Source organism: Phyllostomus hastatus, unplaced genomic scaffold (assembly GCF_019186645.2).
Source record: "Phyllostomus hastatus isolate PE091 unplaced genomic scaffold, TTU_PhHast_1.1 phas_scaffold_21, whole genome shotgun sequence".
NCBI lineage: Eukaryota > Metazoa > Chordata > Mammalia > Chiroptera > Phyllostomidae > Phyllostomus > Phyllostomus hastatus.
In genome coordinates, this window is record NW_025334017.1 from 21,551,022 (window position 1) to 21,576,680 (window position 25,659).

The 25,659-nt window shown below is 34.5% G+C and overlaps 1 protein-coding gene across 2 annotated transcripts in view; it reads left to right on the forward strand.

The window, feature by feature from the left end:
• Positions 1 to 25,659, forward strand: part of VPS13B (vacuolar protein sorting 13 homolog B) — a 699,511-nt gene that overhangs the window by 128,287 nt on the left and 545,565 nt on the right. The gene's annotated exons all lie outside the window — the stretch shown is intronic.

The window sequence follows — 25,659 nt, forward strand, 5'->3', positions numbered from 1 at the left end:
AGTGGGAGTGTAGGCAGAATTACGAGACTAGCCTTGAATCCTGCCCACTGAGCTGGTTCACACGCTGCCGAGCAGCAGCCGCAGCACAGTGTGCACCATTGTGTTTCAGTTTTGTTGAACCGTCAGTGAATCAGATCCAGGCATTTTGGGGAACTCTAGGTATCAAATGCCACTTGAAGGCTACAACTTTGCTAAGTAAAGTGGAGATTAAGGTTCCCCCCTAGAAAATAGTTGCTATATTTTTCATGCAAATCTAAAATGCAGCAAGGGCCAACCTGGGTATGCTCTTTAACTTGCTATTTCCATTTTACTAAGCGTGGGTACCTTATTCAGACTGAGTCAGTCATGGTGCCTACCTATAAGTTAAAAGTCCACAGTCCCAAATTGGGTCAGTCACAATCCTTTCCTGGGACTTTTGAACTTGGAACCACAGAAAATAAGGTTAGTTTTTTCTACTGGAAGAAAGCAGTGTGGGAATGGGAAGTTACTTTTCTTGCCATGGCGAGAATCAGGTCTGCAGAGTAATTTAAAGAGAGAAGGAAACAGAGTTCTGGAGCTGCTTGTGGCTCTGGTACCAGTTGCTTCTCAGGCCTTGTTTTTGCATCCCCTCCCTCTTTTCAGCCCTATCACTGTTTTCAACCCTTCTTTGTATTAAGCAAATTAACCTCAGCTTTTTTTGTGTGAGCTAGCTTAAGTTGGATTTGTTTCTGACTATTGTGAGTACTAACAAATACATAGTATTCATTGCCTTATGGAAAGTATAATAAATATAGTTACTGATGATTTGGCATCTTCATCAGAGATATATTAATTGGTTTTTCACCTTGATCCATTTCTGTTTATGTAATTGATGTCATGGAGGCATGGAAAATATGTGCATACTGCATTGGGTATTATTTCTAAATTTGCTGTATTGTTATTCATATAAAGTGAATCTGTAAGACCAGGAAGAAGTATAAAAGGTTAAATGTGCTTTAGATTAAAACTAATAAAATTAGAAAGCAAAAATTTGATTAGAACAAACAAAAGTTATGGGTTGTGCTGGACACTTAGGGAATATGAATTTGAAGCTTGAACACGCCTCAGTAAGCATATTGTTGAAAACAGCTAACATGATTTTGGGTAGGTTCCAAAAAAGATTCACCAGGAAGAACTAAGAAACTTCTTAATTTTATTCTATACTTGTCAAAATTCTAGCAGTATTGCTGATCACACATTAGAAAATATTTTTAAAAATACTGAACAGGTTTCAATAAGCTATTTGAAGAGAAAGGAAAATGAAGAAAACTCAAAACCGAGATGAATGTTAGTTTTTTAAAAACCAGAAACAGGCTTTAATGGCTATTCTCCTGAGAATAGTCATTGAAGCTTATTCTGTTACACTGAAAACAAAACTTATACAGTTGACCCTGAACAACCGAGGTTTGAGCTGCGTGGGTCCATTTATACGTGGAATTTTTTTCCAATATACAGTCAGCCTTCCATATCTCCGGTATGGGATAAAAGAAAACAGTATTTTTAATCTGTTGTTTGAAATTCTTGGATTTTGATGTCTATGGGGGTTCCTGTAATCAATCCTCCATGGACCTGAGGGACTACTGTAGGTTTTGGGGGTTAAAAGTTGTATGGGGATTTTTGACTACATGAAGGGCTGGTAATCCTAACCTCTCACACTCTTCAGGAGTCAGCTGTATATCCACATGGCTGTTGTTCTTCTAAGTAATTCTTTTGGCCAGTACTGTCCAATCCATAGACACTGCCATATTCACTGATTTGGAAAACTTCTTTAAAATTGTTTTTGTAGCCAATTTAGCAGCCACATGAGGGAACTGGTACCTTCCCTTTTAAGTCTAACTTCCTTTTCTTTTAAAGACTGTCAGGGAAAGAAACAAAATGTGATTTTGAATGTGTGTCTAGAACATCCCTTCTGTTACAATATAAAGTTTGTAGAGTTCCTGTGTCACTCACCTTATCCACTGTTCTTCACTCTGAATGTAATTATTTCTTTCAAATATTCAGACTTATGCCTCAAATGATCAAGATTTGTCATCATTGTGACAATTCAAAAGAGTGAGTTATAGGCCATAAATGCAGTTGAAATTGAGGAGTAGTAAAAGTGTTTTGATGAATGAAATGTTGAAATAGCTTACAACAACGTCAAAGGACGGTTCTTGACTGTTTCCTGATTCACTGCAGCACAGTCAAGACCTTATGGTTTAAATTCTCCTGTGCAACTCCCTTCTTCTCATCACCATTTTTTAGTCATGTTGCCTAGATTCTTAAAGTTTAAGTTTCTTCATTATAAAATATGGATAATAATACATTTTTCATGGGTTTGTTGTGATAAATTGCACTCATCACAGTGCCTGACTTGATAATTGGTGACTACTGTTATTAATTTTATCAACATCAATACTAACATATGTCTTGGATTATTTCATCATTTTATGAAAGGTAACAGGGTTTTCTAATTCTATAAAGGAAAGAAATGAACTAAAACTAGAAGGAATTTAGTTTGGTGGGAAGAGTATCAGTAAGATTATTAAGTCTCTGTAAGTAGAGAATGGCACAGGATGACAGTTTTTCACTGAATGGCATTGCATTATTTGTTTGTTTTCTGATACCCTTTATGTGCAAAGGGCACTCATTGTGTGTTTTTCTTGTGATACCTAGCAATATACCTATCATAGGATGTTTATTAAACATCTCCATTTCTTTGGAATGGGTTTTTAATTTTTTCTGAGGCACATAGTTTTTTTTTTAAATTAAAAAAATGCTTTATTTTTAGAGAGAGGGGAAGGGATGGAAAAAGAGAGGGAAACATTGATTGGTTGCCTCTTGCATGCCCCCCAACCAAGACCAGGTTGCAACCCAGCCACATGTCCTGACTGGGAATCTAACTGGTGACCTTTTGCTTTGTGGGATGACACCCAACCAACTGAGCCATGCTGGTCAGGGTACGAGGCACATAGTTTTTAATGTCTACCATAAAAGATGGCTCTTATATAATTATTAAGTGTTCATTATTGATACAATATCACTGTTGGAAGTGGAGATGACTTTAAGTAGTATGTTGGAGACTTTTATTTTTAATTATAAAAGTTATTTATTTTAGCCCTGGCTGGCGTAGCTCAGTGGATTGAGTGCGGGCTGCGAACCAGAGTGTCACAGGTTTGATTCCCAGTCAGGGCACATGCCTGGGTTGCAGGCCATGGCCCCCAGCAACCGCACATTGGTGTTTCTCTCTCTCTCTCTTTCTCCCTCCCTTCCCTCTCTGGGAATAAATAAATAAAATCTTTAAAGAAAGATAACATTATAAAAAAAGTTATTTATTTTACTGTGCGTGAGGAAAAATACATCCCATGTGTTAGACCCATGATTTCAGGTAGTATTGCTTGAGATAATAGTGGAATAAAAGTTTGCTTAGGAAATACATTTATGACAAAGTAAAAAATTGTGGGTAAATTTAAAGAAAAAACATTAACAACTGAATAAGCTAATTGTTTACTTAGTGCTATGTACCAGATACTCTTCGAAGTTCTGGTTATCTATTGAGTCATGTAATCCTCACAACAGTGTTGAGAGAAAGGTACTATTATTATTCCCATTGAACACGTGAGAAACTGAAGCATAGAGAGTAACAGTCTTGCACTTGGTTACAGATCTAGTAAGTGGCAGAGCTGTAGCATCCATCCATGTGCTCTCTGACTTTATCCAAGCTCTAGCCATGGTGAGATACTGCTGCTTTTATATTAAGTAAAGAATAACAAATATTATGAGGATGGGGTAGCAATAATAATGGTATACAAATACATGAAGTTTGTGGAAACTGCTCTATTTCTAATCTATAATGATTAGAAATTCCATATAATGTACATTATGGAATTGAATAGATATGCATTAAAATATCTATTAAGGTTATTTTAAGCATAAATGAAGCATTATCATATTATCATGTCTTTAATATAATGAAATAACGCTTTATTTAAAAATCACCATTTGGTGAGGTGTAGTAACAGGGTTTTTCTTTTTTTTTTTCACTTCTGCACCTGTTTCTGTGAAAAGGAAATGTTCATAGTTTATAACTAGAGAAAGTTGGTTTTTTAGGTCATTCACAACTGTACTCCAAACTGTTTGATATTTTAGTTTCAGGATTTAACTTTCTAACAAAAGTTATGTGACATCAGCAGCTAGGTGCAATGAAAGCTCTCTCAGGAATACTCTTAATAGAAAGGAAGACTTTGGGTCTGTGAGGTTGTGTGGGCTTGAATGTGATTTTTATTTGATATATGAGCTGTGACATAACTATTGCATGACTGAGATGTACTTGTAAGTGCCGTACTATGCAGATGGGTTTTTTTTTTTCTGAAACAAAGCCAGAAACAAAATCTTGAATGTGTTCATTTAGTGGGGAAAAAATACTTCATAGAAACATATGGAAACATTTCTAAGTTTTTTTCATTAAATGAGCCTTTTACTTTCTAAGCATTTTTATGATTGTTCAAGTTAATATGTCATTTGCCTCATATTTTCCAAGTTTAGTGAGACATGGAAGTCTTATAGAACTGGGATGTTTTGAAACAACCAGATCACTTTTAGGAATGCACATTTTAGAATTAGATTAGATGATTATTAAAAAGCTAATATTGAATCACAGATATATTTTTCATTAAATTATTAATCATAAGGCTATCCATCCCTAATTACTTTAACATTTTGATGTGATGTGGTGAGGACATGTATAGAGCGGTTATTCTCTTTACTCATTTTCAAATGGAAAAAGCATAGGACAACATTAAAGGAAATCATAAAAGAAAAAATATTACAAATATAAATGACTGCTTTTAATTTTCTATATTCCCTTCTAACTCATGTCCTTATACATAGTTTTACATGATTTGATTTATTATGTATGTACCATTCTATGCTATGCTTTTATAACATATTAAATTTTTTTCCTTTTGCTGTCACATACTTTTGTCTTTCCTATTGTTAAAAGGGTACAATGAACATTTCCTTAGATTCTAAGTCCCTCTCAACCTCTCATTTTATCTTCCTCCTTTCCATCATAGAGAAATGACAGAATGATAGACATATTGCCTTTCCATTTGGCTTTGATGCTGAATCCAGTGTATATTTTGTAGTTTTTGTCTTCTTTGACTATGTATTTGATACTCAACAGAACTCTATTCTTGATTTGTAGACTGTTCTTTGTTGTTTATCCTTTACCTTGAAGGAGTACTTGGAGTTCTCTCTTTCTCCCATGTGGCTTTACCTACCACCCATACACTGGCAACTGCTTCATTTAATTCTGTAGCTTAGACATTTTTCCTGAAACTGATAAATTCATTTGGATGTGCCAGAGTGTCTAGAAGTTACTACATTCAAGATGAAACTTGAGCCCTGGCTGTTGTGGCTTAGTGGATTGAGTGCTGGCCTGCAAACCAAAGGGTTGCAAGTTTGATTCCCAGTCAGGGCACATGCCTGGGTTGCAGGCCAGGTCCCCAGTAGGGGGTGTGCAAGAGGCAATCACACATTGATGTTTTTCTCCTTCTCTTTCCTTCTCTCTAAAAATAAATAAATAAAATCTTTTAAAAAATGAAACTTGACTCTTTGTCTCAAATAGTAGCTAAGAGTATCACCATTCGCCCATCGTCTTATGCAGAACACCTAGGAGTCATCATATTCTGTCACTTTTTTCTCTTAAATCTTCCTGACCTCTAGCCTGTGCTTTGTGTTGCCATGCCTTTATTTCCAGCTGGGATTTTGTCAGTCCTTTCTTGTTCTTCAATTCTTTTTCTCAATTGCAGTCTCAGTGATCTTTATAAAATGTAATTTTGTTATGTCCTTTAGTGGTTTCCCATTAGTCTACAAAATAAAATTGAAACTTCTTTCCATGACATTAGAAGTTTTTTCATGATCTGTCATACTTATCTCTGGAAACTTCCTTTTTTGTTTTACTTATTTTTTATTTTTAAATATTTTATTGTTATTCTATTACAGTTGTTCCCATTTTTTTGCCCCCTTGCCCTCCTCCACCCAGCCCATCCCCCAACTCCCACAGTCATTCCCCACCCTGTTGTCCATATCCATGGGTCGTTACCCATGTCCATCATTATCTCCCTCCCCCCTCTCCTCTGGTCACTGTCAGTCTGTGGAAGCGTTCTTCAGGCTTCTTCTTTCATCTTTGTTGAACTACCGAGTGCCCAGACACACACATTCTGTCATACCTCCTTGCTGTTACGCATTAATACTGCATCTGCTTGGAACACCGTTTTTACCCTCATAATCATTTCTTCTTCTTGTCATCTTTACGACTTCTTTTCCTTTAAAACTCAACTGAGCCTTCATATCCTTCAGTTTGAGGTGGGTGTACTTGTTTTATATTCCAGAGTATACTTTCAGACATACAGTATATGCCTCAAAAATGTTTCAAAATTGAATTATTAAATATTATTTCACTGAGTTAATTTTGGGAATTCATTAACATTTGGAATTTAGATGATTGATAGTTGTTTATTAGATAAAGCATTTTGCATCTTCATGCATGTTAATATTTCAAAAAATTACTTTCCTGCCAAAATATCTCAAGAAATATTGACTCAAAGGTAGAAACACTTTTTTATGAGTCTTGGAATCATTTTTTTAAAGACTTTATTTATTTATTTTTAGAGAGGGAAGGGAGGGAGAAAGAGAGAGAGAGAGAGAAACATCAATGTGCAGTTGCTGGGGGTCATGGCTTGCAACCCCGGCATGTGCCCTGACTGGGAATCAAACCTGCGACACTTTGGTTCGCAGCCCGTGCTCAATCCACTGAGCTACGCCAGCCAAGGCTCTTGGAATCATTTTTTGGTAATGATTCTTAATATCAATCTTGCTAAAAATATATACCACAGGATAAGTGTAGTGATTTTCAGAAATCAAGACTGTTGGTACTAGTAACATCTTCTCTATTTGAAGAATTTTTTTTATCCTTACAAAAAATTGACTTTGGTGTATACATTAACTTTTGCATAAATGTAATTTAATAAATGTACGTGGGTGTCATCATATGCCACTCTTTGTGTCAGGCACTGAAAACACAAATGGAGTAGGACTCTTTTCTTGATTAATTGCAAAATATGTTTTCTCAGAGCTTTGAGTAGTAATATGCATAATATAATTCAAATACACTTATTCTACTAATTGGAGCTGCCTGTTAAATATGAAGACAAATCCATATTTAATTTAACCTGTTCATGCCATAAGTTTAATACATTTTATTATATATTTTTGAGAGTGGCTTCATTACTGAAAAACTGCCTTTTTCCCTATTAGCATTACATTTTTGCTTTTTTATCCATTATATTAGAGGAAGGTTTTTTCAATTAGGATCAGATTTTTAAAAAGTAGTAAAACTGAAGTTTTTTTTTGTTGGAAAATATAATTAATGGATTGCTGAATGAAATTTTTTTAAACAAGTTGAACATTAGTATTTACGATATGGTTTATCTTTGTTTATTTTTTTACTTAAAGAATTGTTCAAGTATGTTTCATATTTTCATATTAAAATATAAGCAGATGGTTATAATATTTCTTTGTATATAATATCCACACAAGAACTCTTTGTACTGTTGGCAGTACTGTTACACAGTTTCTTACTATAGTAAGTAAATATATTACCTCAACCCTTAATCAGCCTACCATTGCCACTGATGACCCAATGCTTAAGTTGTAACACTATGCTGCTGACCCAGACTCTGGGGGCTTATTTTATTTTATTTTTTGATGCATTGCTGTAGGCAATTTTAAGGGTGTGGAACCAAGCCATTTTCTCCCTTGGACTCATTTCCACTTTTATTTCCTATGGGAATCTTAGCCTTCCTTTAAAATATTAAGATTTTTAAATTGTTCACCTATTATTTGATTACTGAGTGGAGGAGAAATGCTGATTACTCATTTTAACTCACTGAATTAAAAAAATCAGTATGGCTTAACCATTGGTGTTAAGCACGTCTCAAAATTAAAATTTTCTAATTCATAAAATACCTTTCTGGTAGATACTTATTCTTGTGTGTATGTGTTTCATGGTTTAGTTTTATTTTATTGTTACGTGCTAAGAATGTTTGGCCTGATTTTTGTCTTGGGAGGGTTTAATTGAGAACTGACAGGTTATATGAAGTTGAAAAGAAATTTTATGAATTGTAAAAACCAGTGCTTCATTTTTACTTGGTAACTAATATGTTATTTGTAAGGAAGAATCTGAAAAGTTCAAAATGAATAAGGCTCTGAATTGCCTAGCAGCTTTCAATTTTAACATTAATAACTGCCTCTTGAAAACAAAATTAAGTTTATTCACCAAGAAGAATGAAGTTATTTGTAGAATATAAGAATGTTTGGGGGTTTGTATATGCTGACCATTTTAACTCAACCTTACAGACAAAACTATGAAAAAACATACTTTAAAAGGTTTTTTTTAAAAGTTACTGTTATTTTAGCTCATTTTCTTTTTTTCATTCGAGAAGGTTGCTGAACATCTTAATTAAACCAGTGCATTGTAAGGCGCTGGGGTTATCACTGTGAGGCAAGCACAAGCTGAAGGGAAACAGACGTGTAGTCACATGGTTGTGGGTGGTGGGCACTGCAAGATGTTCCACGGCAGCCACAAAGACAAAAGGAGCAGTTGATTGTATTTTAATGGCTTCATAGAGGAGGTAACATTTGATTAAATGTGAAAAAAGCAAGAATCTACTAAGTGCCATGCAGTTAGGAGATGGGGGGAGTGAGTATGGGTGTGTTGGTGTTTCTGTGTATGAATGTTAGTAGGGAATGGGGAATGCTGGTTGCTATTTCATCTAATCTAATGCTTGATACATGACTGCTCGATGCACTGTTAAAAATGGCCATTTTAACTCGTAGGCATAAGGAATGATTTTGAAGTGGAAACAGTGCTGGTTGGGTTCTCCCAGAAGCAGACGCTGGGGTGGGGGTAGGATTGCCAACAGTTCAGTGGGGCATAACACCTGTAAAAAGGAAGAGTGGGGGCAGGATTGGTTGGGAGCAGTCGTCACGTGGTGAACCTGACTTTACAAAGTCCCTGCCAACCTGACAGGGACCTTTGGAACAAAGGTGGTTTGGGGAGTCCTACGTTGGGTGAAAATGACTAGGCCCCTCTATCACCATTAGGCAGGTGTTGGTTGTGGGCTTCCCTGCGAGAAGTAGTTCCCTAACTGGAAAGCTGAAGCAAACTCTATAAAGAAGCTAACAGCTGGAGGCTCTCAGCTAATTACCTTCCTTGTAGCTGGGCAGTGTGTCCTTTCTTGAAGGGGCATGTTTATGTGTTTGCTGTAAGAAATCAGGGTGGGGTAGACCTTGGGGTGATACTGATCATTCATTTAGTCAGTCAGTAAATATCACTGGACATTTATTATATGCTAGGGATAGTGCTGGGCATAGATGTTGTGAGCAAGCAGATCAAAGATCTGGAGAAAAAATATCCCCAGCCAAAGAAACACCATTATGGGCAATGGCTTGGCAAAAATAAAAAGAAAAAAGGCCACTTTGGCTGCGGAGTTCTGAAAAAGAGAGAGGGAGAGAGAGGGGAGGTGGGGGGCAGAAAGAGGAGGAAGGGAAATGAGGTCAGAGAGTTTGGCTGCAGCCATTAGAGCCTTGCAAGGCACAAGAAGGACTTTGGATTTTATCCGAATTGCAGTGGGAGGTCATTGGAGGGTTTTTAACCAGAGGAGTGACACAATTTGACTTATGGTTGGAAAGTTTACTCCTGCTTACCAGTTTCCACACTTAATAGTCATAATGCAAATATGTCTTGACTTCTGCCTTGATATATACTATGTAGACACTTGGAGAATTCTTTTACATTGCTGGCAGTGTTATAACATCTGCAGAAAAGGTACACATCAATCCAATGTCAGTTTATTTTTTACTCATTTCCCATATTTCTATAGTGACTCATTAATCAATTATTTTGTTTAAAAGTATTTTTACTACTCAATTAGCCATATTAATTTTAATTTTTATTTGACTATACAGATTTCTTTTTTTCTTATTTGCCTATTCTTAGCTCTGAAAAAGCAAGTAAACACTGGCAGGAATTTTATTTAGGCATTTGAAACTCTTCATGAGAAAGCATTGTGAGCCTTTAAAGTTTAACTAGTCCCTTACTGGATCCATACTGCTCTCTGGTGTAGTGCAGGATGAAATTTAAAGATCCCAGGTTTCTTGCATATCGCAGAGACCTGCACATTGCTGGCTTCCAGAGCTGCTGTTATTTTCCTTGGGATCAGAAGTTTGCCCTCCTTGCATAGAATTTTTAGGGCTCTATCTTCATCTAAATATTGATTTTTCTAGTTGAGAATGATTTTAGTTACCCACGACTCTTAAGATTTGTAGCATTTATTGAAAATTAAGTTCCAGTTCTGAAAAGTATCTTCTGATTGCTAAAGTTTGAACCGTGGTCCCACCTTTTATTAACCATGTGACTTAATGAATTTTTTGACTCAGTTTCCTTCTCTGTAGAATGGGGAAGACCAGTAGTACTTGCTTTATAGGCCTATAGTGAGAAGAAAGTGAAATAATATAAAATGTCTGGCACACCATGACTGTTTTTACTGTTCCTTTAAATGCGATATTACTTTATTAGGGATGTATGGTAGTACTGATTCAATTTGGATATTCATCTAAAATCTGCAATTTGGCTTCACCTCTGGCCTTAGCCTTTGAAAGATTGAATACCAGAATAGTGACTTTAGTGTCATTTCTGGCATCCTTGAATTTGTATGTAAAAATACTTACCATCATATCAAAAAGTCTAGTAGCATCCATTTAATAACTGAGACACATCACTGGATTTATTATTGTCTCAGTTTTCACTTTTACAGGTAGGTATTCTCAATGTAACTGTGAACGAGCATATCCTTATTGGTTTTATGTGTTGAAATTCTGTCAGTGAGTAGAAGTATAAATGTTTATTATTAACAGAGTAAAATGCTACATGTGCCAATGGTTATAAAAGCTGTTAATTTTATGTACAACAGTAATTACTTCAAAAGTTCAATGACTTGGTAAAGAGATTGATAGTTAACATAAATATTAACAGAAGGTCTTCATAATTTTCCCATGTTTAAACATTTCAATAAATATAAAAGGCAATAGAGGTTGAATTGTATCTTCATTTTTGGTAAAATCTATAGAATTGTTTAATTTAGTAGCATCAATAAAACTTTAAAAATTGTGTATTTATTTTCTAGTTATTTAAGTTTGTTTTTGCAACAAGTCTCATGATAAGGTTCTATTTGGGAATTTTTTACATTTTATAAGGTTGAACTAAAGGCAGAAATCAGAATATTTGAGAAGGGATAACTCAAAAGGAGGTCCAATAATATCTAAGAAAATAGATATTATTTCTTGATTCAGATATAGAAATGGGAAAATATAGAGCATGCAAAGAAGAAAATATTAAAGAAAAATGAGATATCTAGAACACATCCTACTTATTTACCCAGTCAAAATTACATAACTTTTGCAAGAATACTTTAGGACCATTCCTATGGAGATTTTTTTTTTTTTAGAATTTTTTTAAAAAATAGATTTTATTTATTTATTTTCAGAGAGGGAAGGGAGGGAGAAAGACAGAGAGAGAGAAACATCAATGTGTGGTTGCTGGGGGTCATGGCCGGCAACCCAGGCATGTACCCTGACTGGGAATCGAACCTGCGACACTTTGGTTCGCTGCCTGCGCTCAATCCACTGAGCTACGCCAGCCAGGGCCCTATGGAGATTTTAAATTAATTATTATTACAGAAGAAGGAAAACCTGGTAACTTGGTGGAAACATCATCAATGTTTGCCAAAAAATGTCTTACTTCTTCCACATCTAGTTCAGTTGGAACTGAGCATCGCGTTGCTATTGCACATGCGTGGACTGGATCCTACAGAAGTCACACGTGGCTGGCAGCAGGAGAGGAACTGTGCACTCTGTTGGCAAGTTAGAAGTCAGCTCTTAAGATCTTGTATAGAAATTTATAATGCTAATTACTTTTCATTGGAATCTCTATTTACTATTATATTCTAGAAATTCATTCTATTATAGTGATAGTTGGCTACTGCTGAGTGGTGTGCTATGTTTTAGTAATAGAAGAAAGTAGTAACATCTTTATTTTTTTCTTAGATACGCCTGACATATCTGTCAGTTCACCCAAAGCATACAGAATATTGGGTAATTTTAGAAGAAAGGATTTTTAATATCAAAATCTTTTTTTTTAAGATTTTATTTATTTTTAGGGAGGGAAGGGGGAGAGAGAGAGAGAGAGAGAAAGAGAGGGAGAGAGAGAGAGAGAGGGAGAGAACACAATGTGTGGTTGCTGGGGGTTATGGCCTGCAACCCAGGAATGTACCCTGGCTGGGAATCGAACCTGGGACACTTTGGTTCCCAGCCCGCGCTCAATCCACTGAGCTATGCCAGCCAGGTTAACATCAAAATCTTACATTTCATTCCAAAGATTTTCAGAGGCTAGTTTCTATTTTAATTAAAAATTCAGTAGTTTGCATGTTATTATAAAATTTAAATGATTTGTTAAAAGTTTCAACATGTAGAATCAGAACCATTGTTAAATTTTTTTCTTAACTAAGTAATGTAGTGTATTATAAGAATTCACATTTAAAAACCCCCTGAAGTACCTCCCAACATCATTTATACACAAAAATGCTACCATGAAAACATTTTCTATGCATTACGTCGTTTTCCCCCTAGGTCAATGCATACAATATTTACTCTCAGTTCTTTTGTGAGCTACAGTTATTAAAACCACTTAACTGTAAAATAGAGGGTGATACATTAATAAAACCAAAATTTTCTCTTTTGTGTTTGTTATAGTAGAACACTATGGTAACCACTTACTGAGTCTATTACCAATAGATGAAACAATAGTTTTACTGTAGGTGTGGGATGGAGATCTTCAAGTGTAAAAGCAGTTGTGTGGTATCCAAATAAATAATACTTGACATATTTTAACAATACAAGAACTGGTTTAATTAACCATGGCCTAATACAGTGCATATCCCACTCCTGGTAAACGACAATGGCATTAACTGGCTGATGCTTCAAAGCACTACTTTTTTTCATCCGCTTTCATTGGCTAACTGTCATGCAGGCAGTATCTGAGGTTGGGGTAAAAGTTCTCAGGGGTTTTGCTTTAATCATTAGTAGTAAATAGTTCATTTGTTGATAACAATTCAGTGGAATTTCTAATATTTGTTTTTAGTGACATCCAAGTGTGAAACTATAATGATTTTGCCATGTTTGCTGAAACAGAGAGCACATGAATGGGAAGGGTTTGTATCCAGCTACAGTCAGCAGTGATCACCACGACCTATCATTTCATTCACCCTTTAAGTAGCCTGTCTTGCTGAAAGAACGCAAGTGGAGAATGGAAAAAAAGAATGGCATTTCTTATGTGATGTGTAGACTATCCTGGAAATTTCATAATGCTATGCCAACTGTCTTAGACACAGAGCAGTAATAAAAACACCTGCATGTCTATAGCCATACTTCAACTCTTGGAGTAAATGAAATACCTGATGGTGTTTCCTGGCCCCACCCACAGCCACCCCCAAACCCCTCCCATATATTTAGTGCTTGCTTTTGCAGGTACTTCTTTGATTACTTGGTAAGAAAATAGAAGATCGTACCTCTAATATTCTATCACCATTATCTTCCAGTATACTGCCGATGCAAGGGTGATGACTAATAATTGGGGCCTTTTGTGATAATGCTGAAGGCAAGTGACCAGGATCATGGGTTTATGGAGAAAATAGAAAACAGGTCATGGAAATGTATAGCCAGTGAGAAATGAGAAAAAAGTTAAGAAATACACACTTAATACAAGTCATGATTAAAACAGAAAAAAATGTCATGTATATCTTTGGACAATAAGCTGCACTATAGGGACATGGAATTAACTTAGGAAGTATTTCTGTAAGTAGACTGCAAAATGCAGTTTTGAGTGACCATTGGTTTTACTTAGGAATGGCCAAACCCCTTACAGAACTGTTAATGGTCTCCATTTCTCCAGCGTCATTTCATCTTATCCTCACTGCCAATTGTGGCAGGTTTCACTCCCGCTGAGCTTCTATAATTGCTCCTGTGGACAGTGCCAGCTCTTTCCTCAGGTTCCCAGCTCCTGCTTTTCCCTTATCTGGAGCACTCTGGTTCCCTCTCATCTCCTGGTTTAGTCTTCCACGCTGTCTTTTGGTCTCATTTCTCTATATAGGCTAGAGGCCTCATTCCTGTAATTTAAAAGCACCTTGTACTTTTACTATCATAGTACTTATCATATTTCATTGTAATTCCTTATTTAATTATGCATCTTTCTACATGTGTTTAAGATAGTTTTTATGGGAAAAGACAATGTCTGTGGTAAGCACAAAATAAATGTTATGAATGAATGCATTCTGGTTCCAGTATTTACCAGTTTTTAAATTTAGGAAACATTTATTAAATATTAAATATTACCTCTTAGTGTCCAGTCTGGTGGGGATGGGGGAGAATAGGTGGCCCTGAGGCAAGGTTAAGTGAGAAGATGGCACTTCTGTGGAGTTTCAAAGGATGTGTGAATCTGGACCTGGTAGCTGGTTAAAACTATTTAAATTCTGGTAGGATTTTTTTCTCCTGTGTATTCTGGCACTATTTTATAGAATAAAAAAGAAGGTAAAGGACATTAGATTATAATAAAATTTATATTGGAAAAAATGAAAATTTCATAAATAATTTTGTGTGAAAAAATCTAAGAAAGTATGAAATATATAGATGATTCATATTAATACTGACATTTATTGGCCAGTTTACCTTATTTCACATCCTAGGAAAATGAAAAAGATTACAATAATTTTAAGCACTAAGACATTAACTAGGTATTGAAGAATAAATAGCATTATATACAAAATATATAGTATACCTTATGATAGAATTTTGTTGTTCTGTAATGATTTATTTAGTCTAATGAATGGTAACAGCATGTTTTAAATATATTTGTCCTATGGTAAAACTTGTCTTTAGGATAAAAAAAATCATTTGGAGGTGCTGCTAAAATTCCTGTTCTCAGGTCTATTCTATTTTGTAGCTAAGGCCTTGCATTTGATTTGCTAGCATCTGGGTGATCTTGATAGTAGTGGCTGACCTTTTACTTTCCTGACTATTTAGTGACAGGATTGACACATTCTAAGTCTGAAGTTCTTTTGAACAGTTATATTCATTTTGCCATGAGTTTTGAATACCCTTAAGTATATTGAATGAGATACTACTTATGTGAATGCATCAGGTTTCAGATATGGGTTTATAAAATAGTCAAATTATTTTATACTTATCTTGTGGGTACCCAACTTTGTGAATAAATTGTGTTACTGTAAGTGGTTTTGTTTGTTAGAGTCTGGAAAAAATGGATAATATTACTGTAAATATCTGAAATTTTCAGTAGTCTGAATAATAATAATGGTAATAATTTAACTTGGTAGTGCACAGCTTACTTTGGTATAGCTGGCATTTGGCCAATGCCATATCCTGATAGTAAGTATATCTTAATAATCTCTGTAGAAAACTGTCAATTTGAGTTCTAAGGACGAGTAATTAAAATATATTGCAATATAGTAATGTATTTCCCTGACTTTGTAAGAGAACAACTTTCTTTTTAATATTGTTTTTATTATATATTGCATATAAAATATATGAAACTTAAGCATTTAATTTTTTTACTTTAAAAATTTTTAAGTTAAAAAGTAATACTTTTATATAATAAACATTAAATGATATTTATTGTATCATATAAAGCAATTTATGGCTATATAAAGAAATATTTTTGTATAAGTTAATTTACTTTCCATTGTTCCTTTTCCATCCTCACTTTCTCTGTGCTTATTACAAACAGACGTATTTGTAGGTTTGCACTGAGGATGTGTGTGTGTTTCAGTGATATAGTATGCATATTTTGGAACCTACCCTTTTCACTTGTTACCATATATGGTTATTGTTCCAGCATAATGGTACAAATACACTTCTTTTATAGTTACATACTTTATAGTATAGGAGCACAGTTATTTATTTAGTCATTTCCCTTTTGGTGAACATTTATGCTGTTTCTCCTTTTTTGCCACTGCTTTTAGTGGTGCAACAGGTAACTTCGAATCTAAATCTCTCCATGTTTTTGTTTTTTTCTGTAAGGTGGGTCTGAAATGTGGGTTTGTAGGTCAAGGAGAATGTGTGTTTCAGCTTAATGAGTGTCCTTTATAAGATATATAACATTTTATATACCTTTTTATTACAAAATAGATGATTGGTTCTGGGATTAAGTAGAAAACACATAAAAGAAAGTGAAAATCATCCATAAATCTACAACCAAAACATAATCAATGTGATCAATCAAAGCATAACTTTCCAGTTGGTGTTTTCTTATTATCTACTTTTTTCCAATTCATTTCATCGATTGTGTTGTAAGTAGCAAACGTTTGTTTTTACCCTAGGAGGAAGATTTTGTAGAATAATTTCAAGTTCCTACTTTGTAGGTATCCTTTCCTTTAAGGCCTTTAAGTAAGTTTTTTTTTTAAGGAGGGACTTTTTTAAAGAAAGATTTTATTTATTTACTTTTAGAGAAAGGGGAATGGCGGGGGGGGGAATATCAATGTGCAAGAGACACATCAATAAGTTGCCTGTTGCAGGCTCCCAACAGGTGACCTGGTCTGCAACCCATGCATGTGCCCTAACTGGGAATCAAACTGACAACCTTTCAGTGCACAGGCTGGTACTCAGTCCACTGAGCCACACCAGCCAGGACTAAGTACTGGGTTTTAAATATAGATTTGCCTCTGTTTTTCCTATCTGTTTGCTTAGAGAGAAAAGCCAAAAACTTCCAATAGAATTTGTAATACAATCTAGAAAGTAGTTTTAAAAGAGGAAGGAAAAATAGCTCTGAATCAGAACTGAGAAAGATTGACTTCTGGATGTGGCTTCTACCTGATTAGTCATGGATTTTGGTTAAGTTAGTTGACATCTAAGAACCTCAGTTTCCTTTACTGATTCCAAATGTGGGAAATAATGATTTAATATTTTGAGAGAGCTATTCATTTGCAGTTGAAGAAAAAGGGGCAAATATATTAAATGGTTTGTTAATACATGGTTTTATTCTATGTGTTAGAACCAGCAAAAATCCAGAAGAACCTATGCACCCCAATGTTCATAGCAGCACAATTTATAATAGCCAAGTGTTGGAAGCAACCTAGATGCCCATCAGTAAATGAATGGATCAAAAAACAATGGTACATTTACACAATGGAATTCTATGCAGCAGAAAGAAGGAAGGAGCTCCTACCCTTTGCAACAGCATGGATGCAATTGGAAAGCATTATGCTAAGTGAAATAAGCCAGGCAGTGAAAGACAAATACCATATGATCTCACCTTTAACAGGAACCTAAACAACAAAACAAACCATCAAAACATAACCAAAGACACTGAAGTGAAGAACAGACTGACAGAGTTCAGAGGGGAGAGGAGAGGGAATTTCAGGGGAAAGGGGGAAGGGTTTACAGGAACAAGTATAAAGGACACATGGATAAAAACTAGGGGTGGGTGGAAATGGGAGGGAGGAGGGGAGGGCTGGGTGGGTGAGTTGGGATAGGAGTAAAAGACAGAAAATTGTACTGCAACAACAATTAAAATAAAATTTAAAAAAAAAAGAAAAGAAAGGACTAGCAAAAATTTCAAACTTTTTCAGACTCAAATCAAGGAGTTTCTTCATGCCCTCCTTGCAAGTCAATTCTGATCACCCCTATAGTCAGTTCTTGTTCTTATTTCTGTCACAGTAGCTTAGTTTTGCCTGTTATTGAAGTTCATATATATGGAATCATATATGCTCTTTAGTATGTTGTTTCTTTCTCTCAGCATTGTTTATGTGATTCGTTGGTGGTGGTGTGTGAATATAATTATTATTAACAATAATAATTGTTATGCTATACTATTAGCAATATTATGCTATACTATTTAATATTAGCAATCTGTTAATATATGTAGGATAGATTGATAGATTCTAAGGAAAAAAGGAAATTGCAGACCAGTATGTATAGCACCATACCACCTTTATATTTATAAGAAGGATGTGCATATTCATGTTATGTATATACATGCATGTGTGGATATTATTGATGATGGACACGTAGGAGGTGGACTAACAGTTTTGTGTGGAAAAGTTTTATACATATAAAAGAAGTACCAGTTGTTACCTTCTGGAAAAGTATAGGGCATGGATGAGATAGAGACTGGAGTATGTTAGGCCAACTTCTTTATAAACTTAAGAAAAGCCATGTAAATATAGGGAGTTTTGCCTTTTATGTCTTTTTTTTTCTCCTTAGAATTTTTTAAATAGGGTGATGGTCAAATATCCCCTTTCCAAGTAAATAAATCTTTAAATATTTTCCTTTCTCCTCCATATTTTATTCTACCGTCTTCTGAAAATACTTTCTAATTATTTGGGGAAATGAATCATTGCATTTAGCTGTCAGCATTTTAAGAATTGCTCTCAGTTTCCCATAAACAAGAGAATGAAGCCCATTATGATTTTTCATGTGTCTGTGCATGTGTGTAGGTGGTGAGCCATTTCTGACTTCTGATTCATTTCCTTTAATAAGTCTCTTTAAAGTCCTAGTAATTATTTACTAAGTCTAGTTCTTTTAAGTAAATGAGATATGATTTATTTAGTAAATGACAAACTTTTTAATATTTAGTAGTGAGTATTTTAAACTCTTACAGACTGATTGTATTTGGTGACTGAGACAACCTTCCAATATTTGTATTTCCATGTTTAAAACTATAAATAGAATTTGCATTAGTTTTGGGTATAGATTTAACTCCTAAGACATCAGTGAAATCAACTTGAAAAAAATGAAATGTGCCTCTTACCTTGCCATACCTTAGTTACTATAGTTTATGATCAAAGCCATGCATATTAATATTATTAGTAAACAACAACATAATTACAAAAGTAAAATCTTAAATCATTAACAGATTGCTACAAAAACATAAAATGTTTTTTAATGATATTATTACTATCCCGAGGTAGCCACTTTCCAAAAGTGGCCAAGAACTGTGCTTTTTAGCATTTATATTCTTCTCTAAGCCCATCCCCTTGAGTTCACGCTAGCCCTGTGATGACTCACTTTTCACCAATAGATTGTGGTGAAGGTGATACTGCATGATTTCTGAGGCTAGATTCTAAGAAATTTTATAGCTTCTGCCTTAGTCATTTAGAGTATTTACTCTAGGCCAAGCCAGCCACCATGTAAGAAGTCCACTGTCTCTGAGACTGTCATGTTGTGAGGAAGTCCAACCTAGCCACATAGAAAAGGAAGGAGGGAAGGGAAGAAGGAAGAAAGAAAGGAAGGAAGGGAGGAAAGGAGAGAGGGGGAAGCAAGAGAGAAAGAAAGGAGGAAAAAAGAGGCAGAGAGAGAGGGGGGGGGAGAGGGAGAGAGAGAGAGATGCCTCTCTGAACTCGCTTCTTCCCCTCCTCTTCTGGTCACCTAGGCTGAGGTGTCTCACAGGTGAATGATGAAACCATCTTGGACCTTTAGCTCAGTGAAGACATCAGATGATTCCAGCCCCAGTAACCATTGGAATGCAGCTGTATGAGACAGACCCAGGAAGAATTACCCAGATGAGTTTAGAAAATCCACAGAGCTAGCTATAAGGGATAAAAATAGATTGTTGTTTTAAGCCAGTAAATTTTGGAGTTGTTCCATAGCAATAAATAACTGGAATAGATACTGTTAACTCAAATTTGTTTTAAATGTATTTTATTATGATCATTAAGGGCCAAGATATTTTACTCATCCTCACCCTTTGACACTTTTCTCAATGACAGTATTTTGAGATAAAAGATAGTGATGTGAATTTTTTAGCTAGAATTGCTGAAAAACAGTAATTCTGAGGTTTAGAACCAAAACTCAGCCATATGCAACCTGAAGCATTTAAGTCTACTAGGAAGCTTTAAAGAGCAAAGAATCACACCTCAGGGATCCATCAGTAATATGGGGATCCAGGTTGAATTCCAACTATTTTCTATTTAGAGTTACATAAAAAAATAAAATAAGACATAAGACAATTTACTTTAAAGGAATCTAATTAAATAATTATAAACCTTCACTCCTTTATCTTTCCCTAATGTAGATCATGTTTTTGTTGCTCAATTAGAGTAATACTTAATAAAGTTAGGCTTCGTGTAGAAGGGTGGATTTGTATTAGACTAACATAATTTTTAAGGACCTTTATATCTTCCAGACACAAGAACACATGAATCCCCTGATGTCAGAGACTGCTAGTGTTTCTTGATTGCTAACTCTTTGACCTCAAGTTCACTGAAGATTAGTATATTAGGCATAATGCATTCAAGCTCATTTTCTAAGTTATCTTTCATGCTTTGTCAACTGCCAGCTGGACTTGCAGCACTTTTGGGGAAATGTGGTTAAAGTAGTCATAATTATCAACTGCCTGAAGTGCTTACCTGTTATTTTAAAGAATATTAATAAGGTCACATTTAATTCGTTTGGGAGCTTTCATATGATTGCAAAACAATCATGTCTTATATTTTCATTTATTTATTTCCCTAGCCATTGGTAGATGAATGTACTTTTATACCATACTTGAGAAGTAAATAATTGTTGACAGTCTAATATTAATATACCATGTAACTTTTGTTAAATGTTATGATACATGATTTTGGACACATTTCCTTGCTTTTTGGCAAGTTCATCTTAAATGCATATGAATTGAAAAGTAGAATTATAATATAATAAAGTATAATGTAGAACTAGTAAATGTTTTAAGGTATACTAATTATGACTTATAAATATTATAGCCAAGGTATACTTGTAACAACTTTTGAAAACCTTTTCACATTTTGCACTTAATTAACTAATTTATAGATTATTGTTTTTTAAAACTAAAAAAATTCTAATTTTCTCCAGTCATTCTAAAAAAATAAGTAGGCACTGCTTTAAAAATGACACAATCTACCAGTTATTTGGTAAGACTAGCATAATCATAAATTTCCCATCCATGCTTTTTCCAAAAATACTAACCCATATTGTTCTCCCTGGACCTGTTGTAGGGATGACTAATCCAACTGCTGAGGTCTCCCTTTATGTGTTTGATGGAACACTTGGCTAGCTGGACTACAGCTGTGTGTTTATGTGCAGTGCACACCTGCAGGGGCCTGACAAATAGCTGTAGTATGCAGAGGATACAAAATTACCCTGGCAGTGCTGCAAATAAGGAAGTTTCTGTTTTGAAGTCCATATGTGTGTGTGCCTGAGATGCCAGCTGGTGTATTTATGTTGCATGCACAGATGTAAAACTGCCAGCTGATTTTATACCAAATAAAGTCTAATCTTTTTATACGTACTTTGGGTCAAAGTTATGAAGTGGTACATAAGAATGTTCTCACGACTTAAGTCTTTAAAAATAAAAGGTGCTATTAAAAATATGAACTCATGATACAACTAGGAAAGAGGATAGTGACATAGATGGTATTTCTTAACTATCATCTTTGTGTGGAAGAATGTTACTATTACTCTATCATTTGATATCTAAATAAAGGCTTGATATATTATAATCGTTAGTGATATATATCCTTTTTTGTGGCTAGAGTCAGTCAGGTTTGTGTTTAATCCAATCATAAATATTGAAATGTGAAAGCCAAATTTATATAGTTACTTAACTTGAAGACTTTGCCTTTCTGTTTTTTTCAGTATACTTAATTTTAACAAATTGAAGTGACATTTTTACCAGTGTATTTAAATTTTTCTGAAAGAAATGCCAGTGTTTTCCAAGACTGTGGAAATTTAAACACCAACAAAAAAATGTAGAAAGGCCATTTATTCAAAAGAACTTTTGTAAAAGGCAGTTTTTTGTGTCATTGCCTCTCTAACCAAGTAAAGAAACCCGTTTTACTTCATGTGCCCATCCTAAACAAGAATAGTGATTTGATATGTGGAAGATTCATCTTCAAATTAATATTTACAAATTAAACTTTTTATATCTGTTACTTAACTGGAGACTTATTTTACAGTTTGAATTTTTCTTTTTGATAGTGTTTAAAATATTGGGTTGGCCAAAAAGTTTGTTTATCTTTTTCTGTAACATGGCTTTAGTAGCAAGCATTTTACAAGATGGCTCTTTGACTTCATTTGAAACAGTTTTGTTAAATTGTATTGTGACAGCTGTCACAACAGCGGTGCATTTAAAAAGAGACTTAGAAACTTTAGTGAATTTTTGTGCAGCCATTTTAATATTGCAGATGGAAGAAAATAAGTGACATTTTCAGCATATTATGCTTTATTATTTCAAGAAAGGTAAAAATGCAACTGAAATGCAAATAAATAAATAAATAAAATAAAATCCCCAAATGGTGCAGTGTATAGAGAAAGTGCCATGACTGATAGAATGTGTCAAAAGTGGTTTGTGAAGTTTCATGCTGGAGATTTCTCTCTGGATGGTGTTGCATGGTTGGGTGGATGAGTAGAAGTTGATAGTGATCAAATTGAGACATCAACTGAGAACAATCAATGTTCTACCAGGCAGGAGATAACCACATAATCAAAATATCCAAATCAATAAGGTTATTGGTGAAAATGAAAAATATGTCTTTCATTTTAAGGAAAAAACCATGTGAATTTTTTTGGTAATGTAATATTAGTAATTTTTTTCCTAAGAACTATCATGGCTTACCAGCTAATGAAATTTTTAATATATATTTTCTAGTGTTAATGGACATGTTTCAATTGAACTGTTTTCAACACTATTGACTTTTATACTGTGTTTGAAATATGTGTACATATTAAAAATTCTTAGACACTGCACAAGAACTCATTATCTGAATGGTTATATTTGTTTCAGCTTTACTTATGATTTATAAATGGTTTTTATCTTACTAAATTTAATCTGCACTGGTTTCTAAATATTTGCAAGTGGAGAGGAGTTCAAGGGCTTATCCAAAATCATATTAATTTTAATTAAAAATTTAATCATGCTATAGAATAAAGTTATCCAGTTTTGTATTTCAAACATAGTAAATGTGTGTTTCACATACATACCTCTGAATATATTACTTGATTATTTTTGTGGCATTGATGTAAGTTATAGTTTGTTCTGACTTCGTATTTGTAGATATCATAGTTTCTTGTTTGATTATACTTATGCTAATATTTTATTTTGTACTAATTATTCATTTTTCATTGTTATTGAAAACATCAAACTTGTAAATATTTTTAAATAATGCCTTTAGTTAAGTAACACCTTAGCAGGTATGCTTTCTTTTAACAGTAGGCATTATTTTCTCTTAAAAGGATGTGCATTTGCTTTTATTTCTGGCGTTCTTTTACTTGAATTTTTGCTCTCATCTGATTTCAACACTGCTGAAGGGCTTGAGCTTTTAGCATTGTCCCTAGCCTTGAAAGACGAATTTGATTGAGTCACACTTCTCAATTCATGAAGACAGCTGATTTGGAATAAATTTTATAAAATGAGATAGAAAGGTAGGATAGAAACCACATCTCTTAATAGCTAACTTGAAGGATGCAATGGTTCTGGCAAAATATACAATTGATCACACATCAGAAGTACTTCAGGATACCAGAAAATTTCCAAAAAAGCCAGAGCAGAAAGGCTGCACAGTTAAGTTGAATAAGCGCTTCATCAGGAGATAGACTCACACTGTGTGACATTCGGCTAATTTCCTGGAGCTTTAGTTTAGTTTTCCACCAGAGAAATGGAATAGTAACTCTGGTTAATAAAGGTGATGTGAGTATTAATAAGATAATAGACATAAAGCTCTTTCTAGGGTTAGGGTATGGGCCATGTAGTAAATATTCAATAAATGCTATTTTTTATAGTAGTGGTAGGAGTAGTAGTTTGAAATAAATTAATGACATAGGAAGTAAGAGGTAATGTATAAGTAAAGTTATTAGAAGAGAGTAGAAACAGAAATTGTTGCCTCCCTCCCCCCTTTTTTAAATCAAAGAATATTTTAAAGAAAAGACCAAACTCCAAGTTTTTACAGCTACAAGACAGAACCTTTTATTACTCATTTGAGAGATTATGTTCCATACATTGCCTGGTTATTTAGTGCCAGGGCCAACTTCTTTTTAGTAGGGTATCACTTCAAACACTGCTGCCGCCACTGCAGGTTGCAAGCACATGATTGAAGGCTTCTAGTTCTCAGCTCATGCCCAGATGTCTTTCAATAACGATAGCCAGTAATTTCTTCAAATTGCTCACTTTATCAGCAGCACATGTCATCAATCCTGAAGTGGTTGCTCAAGTCAAACTGCAGAATCTTTAGCTTACAGATGCAGCTGCAAACAGGTGAACAGGCAGAAAGTAATTTGTGCAGCTTGGTGGCTGTCAGACGAAAGACAGACAATCTGTGTTTAAAACAGATTGCAGGCCCTGTATGGGCCAGACAAAAGGGATTTCTCCAACTGCAAATAATTCCAAGGTTAACATATTTTCCTTTCTGCCATTAGGTGATTTGTTAAAATTGGAAACAATGAACATTATAAATCTACACAGAAACTGGAGACAAGATGAAAGAGAAAATCAGATCACTAAATAGGTTTACATTTGTCTTTCCAAAGAAGTACAACTGGCATTCATAAAAGCTATTTTCTCACAAATTAAGCCAACTTATAAAATAATTCTTTGAAACTTACAATATTATAAATGTTTCAAGTTGCATTAAGAATTACTGATATTAAAAGCCAATGAAACCTGAACCAGTACAGTTTTTATAATAAATACTTTGGTTTTTAGAGTTAGTTGTTAATTTGTGACTACTCTAATTTGCTTTTTTCAAATATTATTCAATATTTCCCTTGAATTTTTATTAATATAGATTTTAAAAGTAGCATGTGCCAGATATGTCACACTTTTCTACACTTAAGGATCTACTATGACTACAGCGCAAAAATTCTCACAGAGAAAAAATTTTTGAGGACATATACATTTAAATAAGTTACCCTTACATTTTATTTTCCTGGGTGTTACTGGAACCTAGAATTTATATGTAGGATAGTCACATTTTAGAAGATTGTTCCACAATAGCTTAGAATGTTCTTTATTTTGTCCATTTATCTTAAAATTGATAGACTAAGTTATGAGATCCTAAATCAGCAATGCATTACTTGTCAATATCAGTCTATATGCGTGCTTATTCACTAAAATAAACAGGAAGAAGGACTATATTAGCTTTATGGACACCTCATCATGGGAGATTGCTGAGAAGAGATGCACAGACATGCTTGTGTACTTAAAATGTACGCCTGTGTGTGTAGCACATGAGAAGTGAAAGATTAGTCCTTCATTATGCTTATCTGCTAGAGCTCGTGTTTGTCACACAGAGAACAACCATAAATGAATGTGACTGATTTGTTCTCTCTTGTTCTCTGGGTGTCTTGTACTTTCTCTCATGTTTCCAAATCACTTTAATGTTGTAATTGTTTTTAGTGAGTAATGAATCTTTGGAACATAGTGTTTAAGAACATAGTCTTCAGTGTCAAACTGACAGTCAATAAGTCCTAATTCAGTCCTATTGTGTGACCTTGCCTTGGACAAGTTAACCTCTCAAATCC